At 50.8% G+C, this 7,405-nt stretch overlaps 1 pseudogene; it reads right to left on the bottom strand.

The window, feature by feature from the left end:
- Positions 1–1,276: 1,276 nt before the first annotated feature.
- Positions 1,277–1,682, bottom strand: LOC122497448 (annotated as a pseudogene).
- Positions 1,683–7,405: the final 5,723 nt, after the last annotated feature.

Genomic DNA, 7,405 nt, shown 5'->3' with positions numbered 1-7,405 from the left:
TCTCTGTGCTACTGCCCTCCTCCCGGGAAGCTGTCTGTCCTGTGAGCCAGCAAGTCCGATGTTTTTGTGCTTGAAAAGCCCGCTCTCGTCCACCACAGGCGGCTCATAGCTTTCAGCAGAGGATTACTTAGAATAACAAGTTAGTGACTGTCCTCAGATCAGGCGAGCCTTGCTGGAAGAAACAGGCATGCCCAGAGCTCATTTCGCTCAAGTCTGATGGGGGTGGGTTGAGAAAACACATTGCAAATTCCATTCTAGGAAAAAAAAGAAAAGAATTCTTCACCCAGTCAAAGCAGCATTTTAGAAGTAGTGTGTGGGAACGGGGCATCATTTAAAAATCTAAAGGCAACTGTAACGGTCTCTGGAGTATGGCGGGGTGACTGGGTGGCAGGCCTGCCTGAGGAAATGGGGAGTAGGCTGTCGGCTGTGCTCTTCTTGGGGTCAACTGATCTGGGGCCCCATAGGAAACAGCTGGGAAATCACGTGTGATATGGAGTGGGGAGACAGGGAGAGGGAATGGGGAGGAGGGTGTAGGCGGTGGGAGGGGGCAGCTGAGGGAGGGCAGGGGTGAGGGTCTGCTGACTCTCCTCCATCAACACTGGAGACCACCAACAGGCCCGGGCTTCTGCTCTGCTCCCCGCTGCCAGCCCCAGGCCAGCACTGATGATGCTCTTCTAAAAGTTCTGAAGGCGTCTACGCTCTCTTGTAAATTCACTCAATAAATATTTGACGTCCTCAACCTATGAAGGAGAATCAAGGGACACAAAACCTCTTTGCCAAATGCTAACTCTGAAGTCTGCAAAGTCTGTTAAGGCACCAGTGGCTGTGAATACATATACAGGAAGAAACACAGCATGTGTGTTTTGGGGCGACCTAGGTGACTGACTTACAGTGCGTCCCCACCTAAGAAAAGCGCCAGGGCACTGAGGGTGCTGAGTCAGCTGGTGTTCTAGAAACTGGAAGTGATGCCTCAGGGCCTGAAAGACAGGTGGATATGGAAGGCGGAAGAAGGACAGCACTGTGCTACTGTGGAAAATGTGTGCTTATGATGAGCAGGCCCTGATGACTCGTTGCTTCGAACCTTTAAACCAACCCAGGCAATTCTTGCTGAAGGGAGGAGGTGGGGCAAGATATCAGACCCCTCCCCATGCATCGAGGCCACCACTGCAAATGGTGGGGTAATTTACCCCTAAATGGTCCACTATTTATTATTATTATTATCATTATTTTAGTTTTATGGTTTTATTAGCACAAATACAATGGGCGCATAAACTGTCTATTCATTTTCTTTGCCGTGTAGCCTGACATCGGGATTGGTGACCCTGGTGGCCAACTGGGCTGCTCTTTCTGCAGTGGCTTGGTGGGTCTGGGAGGGGACATTGTGAGCAATCTCTGTGCAGTAAGATTTGTTGTAAATCAGCAGCACTTCAAGCTCCTTGATGTGGTGGACTAGGAACTTCCGGAAGCCACTGGGCAGCATATACTTTGTTTTCTTGCTGCTCTCGTAACCAATGTTGGGCATCGAGATCTGGCCCTTAGATTGTCTTCCCCGTTTCACCAATGCCTCTGGGTTTCCTCCAGTTGCATTGACTTTTGACATGTGGGTCTGGGTGGCGCCAGATGAACTTGTTAGTCCTCTTTTTAACAATCCTGGGCTTCACCGGAAGTCTGAGGGTGGCCATGATGCCGAGTAAAAGATGGCTGCCACCGGCATAGGCAGTGCTGAGGGAGAGAGGGGAAGCCCACTATTTTTAAGTAGGACAAAACCGAAGCTCAGAGAGGTTCATGTGACTAAGCTGTAGCTGGTAAGTGGCAGGGTTGAGACTTGAACCCATTGGTCTGACTGTCACCCATGCTTCCATCCAGTGCTCCGTGAGGAAAGGGCCTCCTGGGTTGAGCCGGGGACTAGCTTAGGGGCACAGAGGGAGCTAAGGCTGGGAGCACATCCAGGTGCAGCTGGGAGGCCTGCACAGGAGCTTGCTGGGGATGCAGAAGGAAACGGGGATTTCCAAGCCCCACTGGAACGGAAGGTTTAACCTAAGTGTGGGCTCCGGCTCCCTGAGTCCCCTGAGGTCCCCATCCTTCCTCCTTGGCCTGGCTGGAGACTCTGGCTCTGAAACCGGAAGTTCCTGAGGGGTGAGAGTCTGGAATAGTCTGCTGGGAGTTGTATACAGGAAGAGGAAAATGCAGGTAGAACTGGAAAAGGTATAAACACATGACTCAATGCTTTCCCTGGTCTTCTGGAGACTGGCTTGGCCTGACTGCCTGGGGGGAGGCCTCAGCTCTTGAGAAGAGCCTCTGAGATGCTCTCTTCTGCTGGAGATCGAGTTCTGAGATCCCTCCAACCTGGGAGGCTGGAAGCATCCTCTTTGCTGAGGGATGGTGTCTGTGAAGGGGGCCTAGTGGAACAGCAAGCCTGCTGGCTTTGATGTCAAGGATTCTTGGGTTTGAGTCACAGCTCGTTCTTTTTTTTTTTTTTTTTTAACATTTACATTTACATTTATTTTTTTGAGAGGTAGAGAGAGACAGCATGAGCAGGGGAGGGGCAGAGAGAGAGGGAGACCCAGAATCCGAAGCAGGCTCCAGGCTCCGCACTGTCAGCACAGAGCCCGATGTGGGGCTCAAACCCACGACCCGTGAGATCATGACCTGAGCCGAAGTCGGACGCTCAACCGACTGAGCCACCCAGGTGCCCCACAGCTCATTCTTTTACTGGCTGTGTGACCTTGGGCAAGTTGCTTAAGAGTCCCGGACCTCAGTGTCTCATCGATTGGAACCAGAGGGGACTGGAAGGTGGAGGTTAGGGGTTATAAAATCTGTAAGGACTGGTCACTTATCCAACACTTTTAATTGAGTTATTACCCTGCACAGGCAAGGTGCTCATGCTGGAGATTTTGAGCTGTTATGTTACTGTTATCTCAGTAACATAGATTCCTAACCAATGATGGTTACTTTTCACAGTACACAGTAGAGGCTTAATAACTGCATCTTGTAGTAGATAGCCTCCGAGGTGGCCCCAACGATCCTTGCTTCTCACTAGTCACGTTCCTGAGTGGTCCCCTCTCACACTGAATCAGGAGGAGCTGCCTCGGAACAATAGAACATGGCCGAAGTGATGACATGTGACTTCTGAGCCCAGGTCATACAAGTATCAAAGGTCCTGCCCTGGTCTCTGGAATCATTCACTTGGGAAAGGCCGGCACCATGCCATGAGGATACTCGAGCAGCCAGTGGAGGGACCTGCATGTAGACTGGCTGAGGCTTGTGACCGATTCGCCAGGCATGTGTGGGAGCCGCCCTTGAGAGGGTCTCCCAGTTGGCCAGCTCCAGCTGGCATCTGACCATAATCTCATGAGAGGGCTCCCCAGTCCAACCACTTCAAAATTCAAACTTCTGGAAAGTATAACGGATAATAAAGGACTATGGCCACAAAGCTTTGAGGTGATTTATTTCACGGTGGTAGATAACTCATGCAAGATACCCTCTTCTCTTTCCCCAAGGCCCCTCTTTGCTTCTTTGGTCAGTTCACTTGTCAGTTGATTTGGGGGCCGCCCCTCTGCCCTCACCGCCCCTCTGCCCTCTTTGTTGGCTCCCTGGGCTGCCCAGTGGACAGTCCTCCGTGGTTCCCAATACCTAAGCTCCCTGGAACACGGGTGGTATTCACTATGGCAGCCTCTTGTTGACCTGCACCTACGTTCTCGGCTTGCTTCATGTTCTTCACCCTCTCCAGCAGCTTCTCACCAGCCACTTCACAGGTAAAGAAGAGGCTGCCAGCAGGGCCTGGCTTATTAATATCCTTTTCATTTCCTTACAAATCCATTTTTTTTTGACCTAGCACGCAGACCTGACCATGCACTAATCAACTTGGAATCTCTCCATGACCCTCAGGATCCAGCCTCAGTGCCTTCGTCCGCTGGCAAGGAGCCATGTCTCCCAGTGCCCACCTTATTGTCTAGTGTTTCCACTGTGCTTCAGCTCAGCTGATAAATATTTTCACGTGACATCATCATTTGGAAAGAGTTTGAGAGGTGGAAAATGAGGATCGAGGAGGGCATCGCAGGGACCCTGTGTCAGAGACGGTAGTCCCCCTCATCAAGAAGTGCCTTTTGTGCCACAGGGAGGAAGCTTGGAAATGCTTCTGTAGGCAGTAGCATCCATCAAAGATTTGGGGTCCGGGGAAAGAGTGCAGAGAGATAAATAACAAGGATATCAATGGCTTATTTCATTGATGATTATAACAAAGTGCTAGGAAACAGATCTTTAAACACCTCCCTCTGAACTTATACTAGTAGAGCCACTTCTGTGGCCTCTTTCTTGCAGAGGTCAGGAAGAACTGGGGGTTGACCTTCCCTGAGCAACCGTGAACGTGCACGGTAAAGATCACTCCAGCAGGCTGCAGTGAGTTTGATCATGTCTAAGGCATTGGGCGAAATGGTCAGAACTGCCACCAGCTGGTCACTGACTTTGGTCCCTGGGGAGGCAGAATAAGCCAGACAGATAAAGGTCCAATCCTGACTCTGCCATTTACTGGGGTGGTCTTGGAAAATCTGAGTGTCTTTCTGAGCCTCAGTGCCTTCATTTATAAAATGGGGATAATGAAAAAAAAATGGGAATAATGATGCCTGCCCCATGGAGAGTACATGGCATACTGTATATAAAGCAGTTGGAACGTAGCGAGAGCCAGTAAGTGCTACTTAACATCAATCCCCATACCAAAGTGACAGCTGGAGGCAGGGGAAAAAAAACCCCATACACACAACATCAAAAAAAAAAAAAAAAAGAATTCCTTTTGAAAAAAAAGAGAGAGAAGAGACAGGAGCATTGGAGAGGAAGAAAGGAATTAGTGCTGTCAACAGCAGGCCAGTTTGTCTTAAAACCTTTCAAATTGTGGAAAGAACTGAGAAATGTATTTCCTGGGGCAGGGGGCAGTGGGCTGAGGGCTGTGCACCCCCCGAGGTGGCCTGCACAGAGCATTCCAGAGGGAGGGGCGCCTGGTGTTTGGGAAGCCTTAACAGGGAGGTGGGCCAGTGACCACAGGCTGCAGTCCCACCTAGAGCAGGCAGGGGGAGCCGGGGAAGCAGGAGGCAGAAAAGGCCAGTGAGACCGAACCTTGAACGAGTGATACGAAGTGAAACAAGCCAGACACGAAAGACCACATATTACGTGATTCCACTGATGGGAAATGTCCAGAATAGGCAAATCCACAGAGACAGAAAGTAGATTAGTGGTTGCTTAGGGTGGGAGGTTTGGGGGGAAATGGGGAGCGAGTGCTAATGGGTCTGGGCTCTTTTGCGCTGATGAAATGGTCAACCATCGATCGCAGCGATGGCTGCATAATCTCTGTGACTGTACTCAAAAGCTCTGAATTGTAAGTGTAAGTGTAAGTGGGTGAACTGCATGGGACGTGAATCCTATCTCAACAAAGCCGTGATTGAAAAGCAAACATGGGAATAAGAATCATACCCGGTTTCCTGAGCAGTGAGGATGAGATGGGCCGATGTCTGTGAAATCTGTGCAGTGTTCTCCTGAGACTTCCTGTCGTGGGTTCTGCTTGCGTGGGTTGCTCCCAGCCGCGGAAGCACATTTCCTGGCACTGCAAGGTTTTCACGCCGCCCGGAACACAGGCCCCTGTTAGAAGCCGAGGTCCACCCGGAGAGCGGAGAGCGTCTCCCGGAATAGACAGGAGTCCCGGCTCCCGTGCACGGTGGTGGCCTACCTGTCCAGAGAGCATGACCCCTTCAGGCTCCTAGAAGAGTCAGGAACGGGCCCAGCAAGGAAGAGGGAGGATGACTAACTCTATATGTCATTTCAAGTTCATGATCTTCATAGCTACCGCAAGTCTGTTCTAAATTCCAAATACACATATTCCCCAACTTAGAATACCACAGTCAGGGCGGTTTAGCAAGGTGTTCAGGGTCATTCCGCCGGTGGAGAGGGGCGGGTGTGAAGACGCAGCTCTGTCCAAGCCAGAAGCCCATCGTCTGTCCAAAGCTGCCCAGAGCAAGGGGTGCTGGAGGCGCTGTTTGCCCACAATCTGATTTTGTTCAGAGCTGGCTCTGAGCCAGGCCTCTGAGTTGACTGAAATGTTCTGAGAGTTGCTGGGGGGAAAGGAGCTTTGAACTTGCCTAATATAACACGGGCTGGTTCTCAGGATCATAAACATGTTTCTGAACCTAATTAAAGAGTCTCGTGAAAAGGGGGAGAGCTGAGCTGAGACATGACGGTCCGTCTAAAATCTCCCCGTGGGCCAGAACGGGAGCTTTGCTTTTCCCAGACTCGGGGAGAACCAGCCCTCTCTGGGGGCAGAGAGTTAAGAGGCTTTAGAAAGAAGAAAAGGCTCTTTTACAGTCCTGGCTGGGGACCTGGGCTGTACCGAGGAGGGAATGTAGGAGGCATAATTGGGGCTTGTAAAACATTTCCAGACAAAATCACTTAATGTGTTTTGGAGAGTAAAAGGCAACAGTCCACATAATCCATAAATTTGGGTAGTTTTCTACAGAGTCATGGAGCCGGATCAGGGAGCTGAAGAGCCGCCAGACCGGTGATCCATGTGCCGCGATGGCGGCAGGTGGACTTTGCTCCGAGCGCAGGACCCCAGAGCAGCCAGATGCGCGGGCTTGAATTCCTGCTCCACTGCTCACTTACCCTGTGACCTTGGGCAGGTTATTTATCCCGCTGGACCCCAGTTTCCTCGTTTGCAAAATGGAGATAAAATAGTACCCACCTCATAGGTTTGTTGGGAAGGAAGGTTCAAGCGCTTGGAAAATAAGTGCCCGAATCAGTCTGCTGTCATTAGTCTCTGCCTTGGGAATGAGCCACTACCTGGTTAGGGCAGAACTGTAGGTCCTTGGGAATAGTCCAGGCCGAGGGAAGTTTCTGGAGCTGGGGATGCACCATGCATCTCTTGAGCGATTCCCCCCTTTTCTTCCCCGGCTCCCTTTCTGCCAGTATTGGCCACTCTCATCCATTTCCTAATGGCCTCTGTTGCCGATATACATCATGGACCCATCCTTGTCCGCAGCAACAAGCTCTAATAATGCCTCACTCTGTTAGCATAACAGTCAAACCTCTGGGTCCTGTAGACTTGGTTCAACTTTATGCTGTGTCCAGCCATGTCCTCTGTGGTTGTCACAGTGTGCCAAATGTTTCCAGTCTCCCCTCCTTCTGGGAGAAATGGTAAATCTTGCACCTCTTGCTCCCATCTGGTTGTCTGGGGACAACTAGTTTGGGCTATGCATTGTAAGCAGAGGTAGCCAGCTGGTCCCTTTTTCCCTCTACCATGACAACTGGGGCAAGGGTCTAAAGCAGGTGTCAACACTTTTTCTGTAAACATGTTCAACCCTGTGAGCTATATGGTCTCTTCTGTAGCTTCTCAGCTCTACCCTGTCTTGGGAAAGCAATCGTA

This window comes from Prionailurus bengalensis, chromosome A3 (genome assembly GCF_016509475.1).
Source record: "Prionailurus bengalensis isolate Pbe53 chromosome A3, Fcat_Pben_1.1_paternal_pri, whole genome shotgun sequence".
NCBI lineage: Eukaryota > Metazoa > Chordata > Mammalia > Carnivora > Felidae > Prionailurus > Prionailurus bengalensis.
The sequence above is the reverse complement of the archived record's forward strand: the minus strand, read 5'-3'. Positions and strand labels throughout refer to the sequence as shown.